Genomic DNA, 9984 nt, shown 5'->3' on the forward strand with positions numbered 1-9984 from the left:
GTTATGGCTGTTCGATTTTGTTATACAACTATACATTTTGTTTTGTCAAAAGAAACGCTTTTTTGTTTCAAGTTACTGCCCTCTCCCGTGGATAGAAAGAGGTAGGGATTATGATAGGAGGAGGGAATGGGTAGGGTGTGATAGGCGACACCCAACGTTGCACACAGAGGAGGTGAATGGGACAAGGAAGGAGTGAAGGGAGAGAGGAGTTGACGCCGTGGAGAACGGAAGAGAGTCGCGTGGAGACGACATTACGAGGAGGCGGGGCGGGAGAAGGATGTACGCGACGTTGGGCCAAATCGAACTTTGGTTGTCGGCTGCTTCTGACCAGCGTTGCAACAGCGAGGAGAGATAGAGACAGTAGTTTGAGGTTGGGAAAAACGCTTGTCCGCGTATCTTTGCAACCAACAACATTCTGTTTTGGACATATATGTAAGTGCACCATGCATAAGAACAGTCCCTAATTTTTATCACAACAATAACGAACTTTTTTTCTGTACGTCACCCATTGTCCACAGTTCCAGTTCTTCTCCGCCCCCCAAAATCCTTCGCGACGCCGTGCGGGTAATCCCCACTCTCCTCCGTTAATTTCTACTGGACAAATGGGCAACACGGGCCCCTGAGCGAGTGTTCGCAGTGTCACTTGATCATATCTGTTCATATTTGCATATGTGATCGACTCATGCCTTTTAAAAATAAGGAAATGCTTACTTCTATGTAATATAATGAACATTGCTGCGGTCGTCAGCAATTCTTCGATCGCCGGTGCATGGACGATATATGTAAAATATTTACGCATTCTACTGAAACACGATATGTGTACATTGCAACACAAATTGTTTATTGCTTGTAGTCTCTGAAAGACGAACTTGTCTATTGTGATAAACTGATTTTACGGTGGCGATTAAGGCTATTTAACTTCTTTGTTGTGATGCGCGTTTTGACATTAGGAACGGCAACTGAAAGTCTGAACACTTCAGTCACCAGAAATTAAAGTGCACATGGTCATTTGACTCTCCGATGTACACTTAATGTTAAACGACATTAGGCTTTGCATGTCTAATGTCTGTCTAGTGACTCATTAGGAGCGCACCTAGTCGACACTAGACACTCAAGACTCATTTTCATAAGGGTCAGCCGTTCACGATGGCTGACCCTTGGGCAAGTGGTTCAACTTTGGCCGAGTGGCTGAATCGAGGGACGTGCCGACAAACAGAAAGATAGACAGAAGGACAGACAGAAAGACAGACCAAAATTTCTGCGTTTAAATTCCCCAAGAAAGACTATCGTCTTTAAAAGAAAACCGACACACACACACACACACACACACACACACACACACACACACACACACACACACACACACACACACACACACACACACACACACACACACACACACACACCAGGAGAGGAGAAGCATGCGTGCTAAAGTCGAAGTCTCGCCGTCGCCCGTCGCTGCCTTCGCCATTTTCTCCCGTTGCCCGGTCATCGAAGTTTCCGAATTGCTCAGCTATGTCGGCTGTGCGTGCCCGTGTCCTCTGTGTGCGCTACTGTGATCTCAACGCTGGACGTGAACGCCATTTAGCGACGGCAGTGCAACATCCCGTACTGTGAGCATGTTCGTGTTGGTTTCATGATGGTCTGGAGACTCAAGCCTGCTTGCACGTTCGTGTATGCGCGTTCGGCCAGCACCTGGTTAGGCACAGTCGGAAATGCGAACGGTAAGTGGTGCTTCTGTGTTCTCAGTTTCGCGTCGCTCACGTGTGTAGTGCTGCACATTGGGTCGCGTGGAAAGTACAATAAAAAGCAGAATGGAAAAGCATTACGCGCACATACGTGTGATGCCTGATGCGCGTTTAAAAAGCTTTTGTGAAGGCACACGCTTTGCACGGCCAGTCTATCGAAGAGCGGGTACGCCTCAATGAAGGCAATTTGTGCTATACAATTTCTTTGCTTGCCATAAAACGTGAATGCGGCAGCGTGCTTTCAGAAAATATAAACAAGCGAGAGGCCGCGGTTATCATTCCGTCATGTGTGCATTAAGGGCAACTTTCGTTTTCATTTGATTCAGTTGTAGTTGTCAGCCTCGGTTGTACGATGGTTGCGGTGCTCGGCTGCCGACCCGAAAGTCGCGGATTCGATTTCGGCCGAGGCGGTAGCATTTCGGTGGAGGCGAAACGCTAAACGCCTGTGTACTCTGCGATGTCAGTGCACGTTAAAGAAAAACAGATGGGTGAAACTTCCGGAGCCCTTCGTTGCGCCCTTCACTTTTTTAGAAAAACGCCTATTTTTATAATTCATTTTCGGTAAAACACCCCCCTCCATCAGAATTTCGCTCCCCCCTTTCCCCTGTGGCTACGGGCCTGGCGTACGCTATTCCAAAACTCCCTAATATTAGTAAGTGCGAATACTTTTCGATAACAATTTTGCATTGCGCACTTTGTTCGTCTCTAAGACAAAAAAAGAAACAGCATATCATAGGGTAATTACGTCATTAGGTTGGACTGGAGCGAATAAATTATGCTGCAGAGATATGATTATGAACATATTATGTGAAAGTTGTCTGCTAAGTGACAGCGTTTATGGAGAAGCACGTGCATTTTACGATATTGTCACTTAATTAGTGACAATTTTGTGACATAATTAGTGACATATTGAACTCTCCTGGATTTCATGCGAATATTCTCATCGAGTTGAAGATGTGTGAGGTGTGCCAGGCTTATTCAGTCACATCAGTGCAAGTCAGCTCAATGCAATACTGATGGCAGAGGGACAATCATTAAAAAAATGTGAGTCGCATAAGACTATTATGAAGCAAGGCTAAGCAGCCATTAAACATTATCACAGTTAAAAAAACTAATGTTCAGCAAGAACAGAACACCTTTCGTCCTTTCTTATGGTTTACTTCTGTAAGTCATATGTAAGCTTCCTACCTTCATGCTTCTTGATGAATGTAAATATTGTGTTTAGTGCAGCACCAGAAGCAGTAGACAATGGCACGCAGATCACCAGATGACTCTATCCTATATTCTCAAAGGATGTGCTGTTGTGCACCTTCTGCTTTATCATGCTTTGCTTGGAGCTCTTTCATTAGAATGATACATGGCAAACAACTTAATTTATCAGAAACTCATGTGCTAAGATTTTGACGAAATGGTATGTGTCGAGTGAACTTGAAACCGCAAGTATTTGCTTTCTTGTCTCGCACAGGCAGTGAAATTTGTGGTTGGCTGTTGTAGGTTATGCTGGCTGTAGGTTGGCTGTAGGTTATGAATGTTTGTGCAGTTGGCAACACTACACTACTGAACTTGATGTGTATATATGTAAATGCTGCAAGACTTAAAATGAAGGAACGAAAGAAAGAAATAGATGGGAAGACAGGCAGGTAAGCCAGTTCTTAAACTGGCTAGCAATGCTGTGCAAAGGAAGAGGGTACGAGGAATAAAGGATAATACAAAAGAAACATTACAGAAAAAGAACAAAACAGGAAAGAAGAGTATGATGCCTCGTAAAGTCCGTTTCTAAGCTCACTTTTGCATAAGAAGCACAGCAGGACTTTCAATGCTAACATCAAACGGGAGCAGCAATGAAACAGCTCTGGAATCTGTTTTCCCTGAGATAAAAAGAAAAACGCTTTATCTACACTGCCAGTTTTGTATTATGTACTGAATTAGTTCTTGGTGTTCGAGTGCATTAGGATAATAAATTTAGAGTTAAAAGATTGTTTCATGCATGGATGTCTAACTGAATTTATGCCGGTTATCTGAATTGGGTATTGGTGTGCTTTACTGCTGTTTAGTGCAGCATGAAATAGTGAGTCACTGCAAAAAATCTGTACATTTTTTTTTCTTTGCAGATGGTGCTCAATATGGCACATGCAACGCTATGCAGCTGTGGACACCAGCAGCTTGATAAGAACTCTCGAAGCTCATCTGGATGCGTCACAGAACCTGGGTTGGTAGCAGCAATCTCGTTAGGAGAGAGTGATCAAATAAAATCCATTTCTGAATTGTGCAATGCATACCTGTGTTTAATGAAGCAAGTCATTGGTACATTGGAAACATTGAGAGTATCACTATTTTGAGTCCAATTTCATGGTAGCTCTTACCTCAGTCATCCGATATAGTATACAGAATCTGCACCTGTACTCTGTCACGCCTATAACACTATATTGAATTTATAGTGGAATGCCTCGATAATAGACACCTGTAGCATGATATTGACTGTATTGTGAGGGATTCATAGTGTTCCTGGCGAAATGCTCAGTACTTATATAACGGCAGTGCTAAAAAGACAAGGACAAGAAAGTGCACAGCACGAGCGCTTACTCACAACTGAAAGCTTTATTGCTTCAGCAGAAAACATATACCTAAATTTGAACCTCGCCCATTACCCGCCAACTAGCTCGCATTCCCGTTTTGCTTCAAACGGTCAGTATTGTGATGCGTTACCTTAACAATGAAGTGGCATGTACATCGATATACATTGAACCTAACCAGCGCATTGTTATTATGGTGTTTAACTTTATTTTTGTGTTCGGTAATTGCAAAACCGTTCACAAATTTGTGACACAAATGTTAGTCCTGTTGTGAGTCACAACAGGACTAACATAGGATGGGCTGCATGCGCCTTGTGATTTAAGTTACCACTGTTAGGAAAATTTTTACATTCATTTCCACTTGATAGTTATATTAATTGGTTGTCTAGTTTGTGTTGGCTAGGGGAGATTTAAGGTAATAGCAAGCAGTAAGCAGAATAGAAAATTTTCAGTGTGCACGCATTTCATAGTTGACAGAAGCAGGATGGTGCAGTTCTTACAGGCAGGTGCTATATGCACCGCTGGTTTAGTCCGAAGTGCTGTGAGAAAGACATCTAGAAGCTGCTTTGGCATAAACAGTGTTTGATATTAAATTTAAATTAAAAAATCGAGGCTGTCAACTGTGGTTTGCCTCATAAGTACTATATATCTATATTTTGTCCCGTCTAGCCTACGATTTTAAATAATTTATTTGGGAGAACTTGCACTAAGTTTTGAGGATATAAATGAATTATTTTTGTAATAGGAGTTGCCTCCACAAAACAACAAGCAACACTGCACACTAGCTATTGTACCTTGTTCTTTTGCTAGCTGTATAAAAACATGGCAGCAAAACATGGACAAGCAAATGAGCCTCATCTTTCTTTATTATAATGCTACGTCTTTCTAGATAATACAAGAATGAAAGTGTGCTGCAAACTCATTGCATATCTCAAAAGAATATACTTGGTAGCTTCTTAATTTTGTATTTTGTGTTTTTTCGGAAAAGTCTGCAGTAAGAGAAGTCAAGTGGGTATTTTGTATGGATGCAGAAAGCTTAATGGATTTCTTTGCATGATATCTTTTTCAGGAAGACTGAACACTTTTGGCAAAGCAGCAACAGCTCTGGCCCACCTGTTAGTCTGCAAGACGGTCTCTTCCGTGAATACCCTGTGCCTTACAGTATACTATACCGATGATCTTGTACATCTCTCAGTATTTAGGATTGTCAGCACTTGGACTGCTGCACTGTGTTATGCACGGTGCTGAGTCCAAACTTTCCAATAACAGTGTGCATTTGAAAATTTTACATGGCTTGAAAAGATGCTGAATGTTAACTCATTTAATTTACTAAGCATGGTTCTTGACTGTTTTACAGCAATTATTTATTCCCTGTTCAATTTTTATTCAATCTCATGGCATGTCCAGTCCTTGGATCTAATGTGCCAAGCCACCACCAGTATTGATGGGCAATTTTTAATTCAAAGCATGTTATTGCCTAACTGCGAAATAACTTTCCTGTCACAGTACTCAGATTCATTTTCAATGTGCTATTTCTGCACGAACCATAAATTGAGCTGTTGAAGGTGACGAACAACCAATTTTCCGGTCGAATTGGATGGCACTAGCTGGCGTGTAAATATTGTAACCATTGGTCTACCACCTATGCATAATAATACGGGTGAATAGGGTTGCGAAATAATGCCATGTTCCCAAGCTTAACTTTATAAAGCTCCATTATTACTTAAAAATATGTGAATAAAGGCGACTGTGTTTACAAACCTTGGCAGGTGGATCTATGGTCGACACCACAGGTCTTTATACAAAAATTTGAACTGCACAGTCCTGTGTAACATGTTTTCATGCCTGAGGGCAAACTAATGCAACATATCAGAAAAATGGTACATCAACATGCGCAAGTGTTGCAAGCCTTTATTACTTATCGAGTTGCCTTCATGTGTAAGCAGACACCAAGTTCTCTGTGTATCAGGGGCATAGGCAGAAATTTTTTGCGGGGGGGGGGGGGGCGTCTCCTTGATTTGAAGTGGGAGCCGGGCAGGCAGATGTGGTCAATTGTCATTTTGGGCTCTGTATGCCATAGCAAAAAAAATATCGAGGGGTGGGGAGGCCTGGTGTGCCCCCCTGGCTACGCCACTGCTGTGCATGCCATGTCTTTGGATTGTACCTGCATACTGGCATTGCGAAGTGTATGTGTCGTGCTTTGTGATGAATTTTTGAACTATACATTCATAATATTTTACTGCTGTGACTTAGTGCTCAAGTTGCATTGTGTATGTTGTTTCATCTGTTCAATAATGAGAATGGGTTCTGTGGTAGATGAAAATGTATAATTTACATTGACATTGTGGATGTTATTGTTTTGATTCCAATAAAGTACTACAACCAGCATTTATTGTATCATTTGAAGTTTTAAGAATTTTTAATGGGGGGGGGGCATTCAAACAAAAAGGTCATTGTAAATGTAAAATAAATTATTCAGGCTTTGACATATAGGTTGTGGTTCTCAGACATGGATGTTTTGGAGACCCCTTGTGGACTGGTGGAAGTGATGAGGGACCCTTTGCAGTGAGAGGTAAGGGGGGGGGGGGGGCTTATAAATTAGCACAACATGCAGCGTGAAATAGGTGCCTTGCGTTTCTCCGTGGCAAAGAATGGTCAAACTAAAGTGCCACGCCAATTCAATCTCAACAGCTTGTTGTGCACTAAGTTGTGTATGTCGCACTAAGTTGTGCGATCTGCCGCCACATTTCAGCTGTTTCTCGCTACGCTTTCTCTTCAAATTGCAAGCCTGGAAAATCGCAGGTGGTAGAAAATTACAGTAAAAACGTTACAGCCATCTCATGGAAGGCATAAGTCAGCTCCGCCGCAATGCATACGTTATGCGGTGAAACAACAAAAAAATACAGAGGGGGCCGCTGTTATTGGACATGTTGTTTCTTCAAAAAAGGCGTATTTTGTTTTTTATTTTGCGAAGATGCGTTTCGCGGACCCCTAGAAATGGCTTCGCTGACTCCCCACCCCCACCCCCCCCTTGAGAACCACTGTATTGTACAGATAATGCTTGCGTTCTACTAGATGGGTAGAACCGATGATTCTTGCAAAACATCGTGCAAATAAGCGACAGGCAGTAAACGGAAACAGATGAACTTTGATCGAACATAGATGGGTTTATCATTTATAAATATTCGCATAATTTGTATAGTAGATTTGGAAAACTACAGGTACACGAGGTAGTAGGAGTGCACATGGCACCCACTTTTTTCAGTTTTTATTTATCTGCTGCACTCATGTTCGTGCTATGTGTAATCCTGTATCACGAAAAAGTAAAGTCGTGTCATGCCGAGACAAAAATATCCTACGAATTAAAATGAAACCTTATTTTCTGAAGAAAAGCTGTTTCGCTGAGGCATACAATAATCCAATTTTTTTTAATAGGTACTGCACAATCTCTTCAGGAGTAGTGCCAACTACACGGGGACGTTCGCAATACAGAAGCGCAACAGTATTATCTTTTCTACTTTATGGGAGACATGTCAATCGATCGCGAATTAATGGGCATCGTGCTTAACCTTGGTGGACGCCTTCGACATACATTTTGACGGCGGCGTGATACGGAAGAGTAAAGGTTATTTAGTAAAGGGTAGCTAGTCTCCGAGTATAAAAGCAATTAAATACTTACTATGACTAATGCAAAAGCACTGTATGTCGTGCTTCAGCGCGCGTAAGTGCTCATCATACATATATTCGTCTAACTGCTCAGAGGTGCCGCTGACCCTGCGTGCAGCTCGCAACAGCACCTACACAAGCAATAAATGCACATGCTTGTATAGGTTCACGCTAAAATGCCCTTGGAACTCTGACATCGACGTATGTAACAAACATATGCGACATATGATGGTCTTTGAACAGCCGAGAACGCACTGCAGATACTTGCAGCTCGCGACAAAAATAATCAAAACTGCTTCAACAGCACACGCACGCAGAATACACATACGTGAGTTTCGCTACCTAAAGGTACTTGTCACGCCGGTATGAGCAAATTTTTGGGCGAGCAAGACATCCACGATGTATGGTGGACACATAAAAAATCACAGCATATCCACGGAGTGAATGATGATGAGTGGGCGAAGCTGCGGAGGTTCATCGGTAAACCGTGAATCTTCCGGGAATTCTGCCCAGTACATCATCACCGACGTGAGATCGGGCGCGTTTATACTAAAGGTTCGATGAGTTATGACGACTTGCAGCTCACTTTAATTTTACATGTACACTGTGAATTTTCATTGTTTAGAAAACCATTGCTTTAGAAAACATCTGGCGTCTTTCGTTAAGCAGCTGGCGTCTTTTCGTTTTGCTTTAGAAACATCTGGCGTTCTTTCGTTTTGCTTTTACAAAACATCTGGCGTCTTTCGTTGGTTTATTTCATCAATCAACGGCGTTTTGAACAAAATTTTTATTGTTTAATCACGCACAGGAGAAATCTCACCAGGCACGACCTTGGAGGTAAACAATGGCTGCTAATGGGAATGAGATACAGAAGAAGTCGGCTTTTAGCTAACACTTACACTTCTACTTCTACTAACGTTTCCTTCTGGAACATGCCAATGGCTGCTAATGGGGAATGAGAGACAGAAGAATTCGGCTTTTAGTTAACGCACACGCTGCGAATTTTTTATTGTTCAACAACGCACAGGAAAAATCTCCCACCGGAACCACCTTGGAGGTCAAGATCTGGTGCTAGCGTTACGACTGGTTACGCACTACGACTACAACGACTACGAGAGACGACCGGGTGCCGCCTTAAGGAGCTTCGCCCCTAAAAACACACGTTTACCATTTCTCTTGCGGCACGACAAACGACGAACGGAAATCGGAGCTGAAGGTGCTAACGGTGGCCTTCGTGAGTTCATGGCGCCGCGCTAACTATTTACTAACCTAATCCACGCGCAAACACACGCCGGTGATGCAAAAAAAGAAGTAGCAAGCTCCGTCCTCTCGTTGCAAACCACTTCGTAAATATATAAGGCCCTGAAAAGTCAATGTAGCATGAGAGTGTCTGCTTTCGGTGCTTGTGGTCATGTGTTCGATTCCTGTGTTGTGTGCGATTTGTATGTGTTTTCGTATGTGCATGTTTCATTGATGCCCATTTTCTAATTAGCCCTAGAGATAAGTATTACAGAAATTATTCCGTGAAACGCTGTTCGAGTGCCAAGATTTTTCTTTTTCGCAGCCGCTTTGTGTGCTGTGCCGCCACGTCAACTTGCGCCAGCTATGGAGGATAAAAAGAACTAACCGACACGTAATGTATTACCTTCGAGATTCCGGGATTGTCACTCACTAAGCCTACATCGTTGATTATTTGAGTATGGCTCTCGAAAACGGTGCCGAATCGACACGAATACCTTGCTGTCGAAGCTTAAGGACGTAAACCTAAAGCAAATAAAAGCATCAGCTCGGAGGTAACGAGCGACAGAGCGCGCGACGGCCGCTTGATAGATTCGAGGTGGGCGGCAATCGCTTTCGGCGGCGCGGCTATGTTTACCGGGCGTGCGTATGCGCAGTTCACACCCGGTATTCTGCTACACGCAAAGGATTTTGCTTATAGCGGTGCGCCGGACAGACTAAAATCCTCTAATGTATGCGTTTTGATTGCGAGCGCTCTA

Source organism: Rhipicephalus sanguineus, chromosome 6 (assembly GCF_013339695.2).
Source record: "Rhipicephalus sanguineus isolate Rsan-2018 chromosome 6, BIME_Rsan_1.4, whole genome shotgun sequence".
Lineage (NCBI taxonomy): Eukaryota > Metazoa > Arthropoda > Arachnida > Ixodida > Ixodidae > Rhipicephalus > Rhipicephalus sanguineus.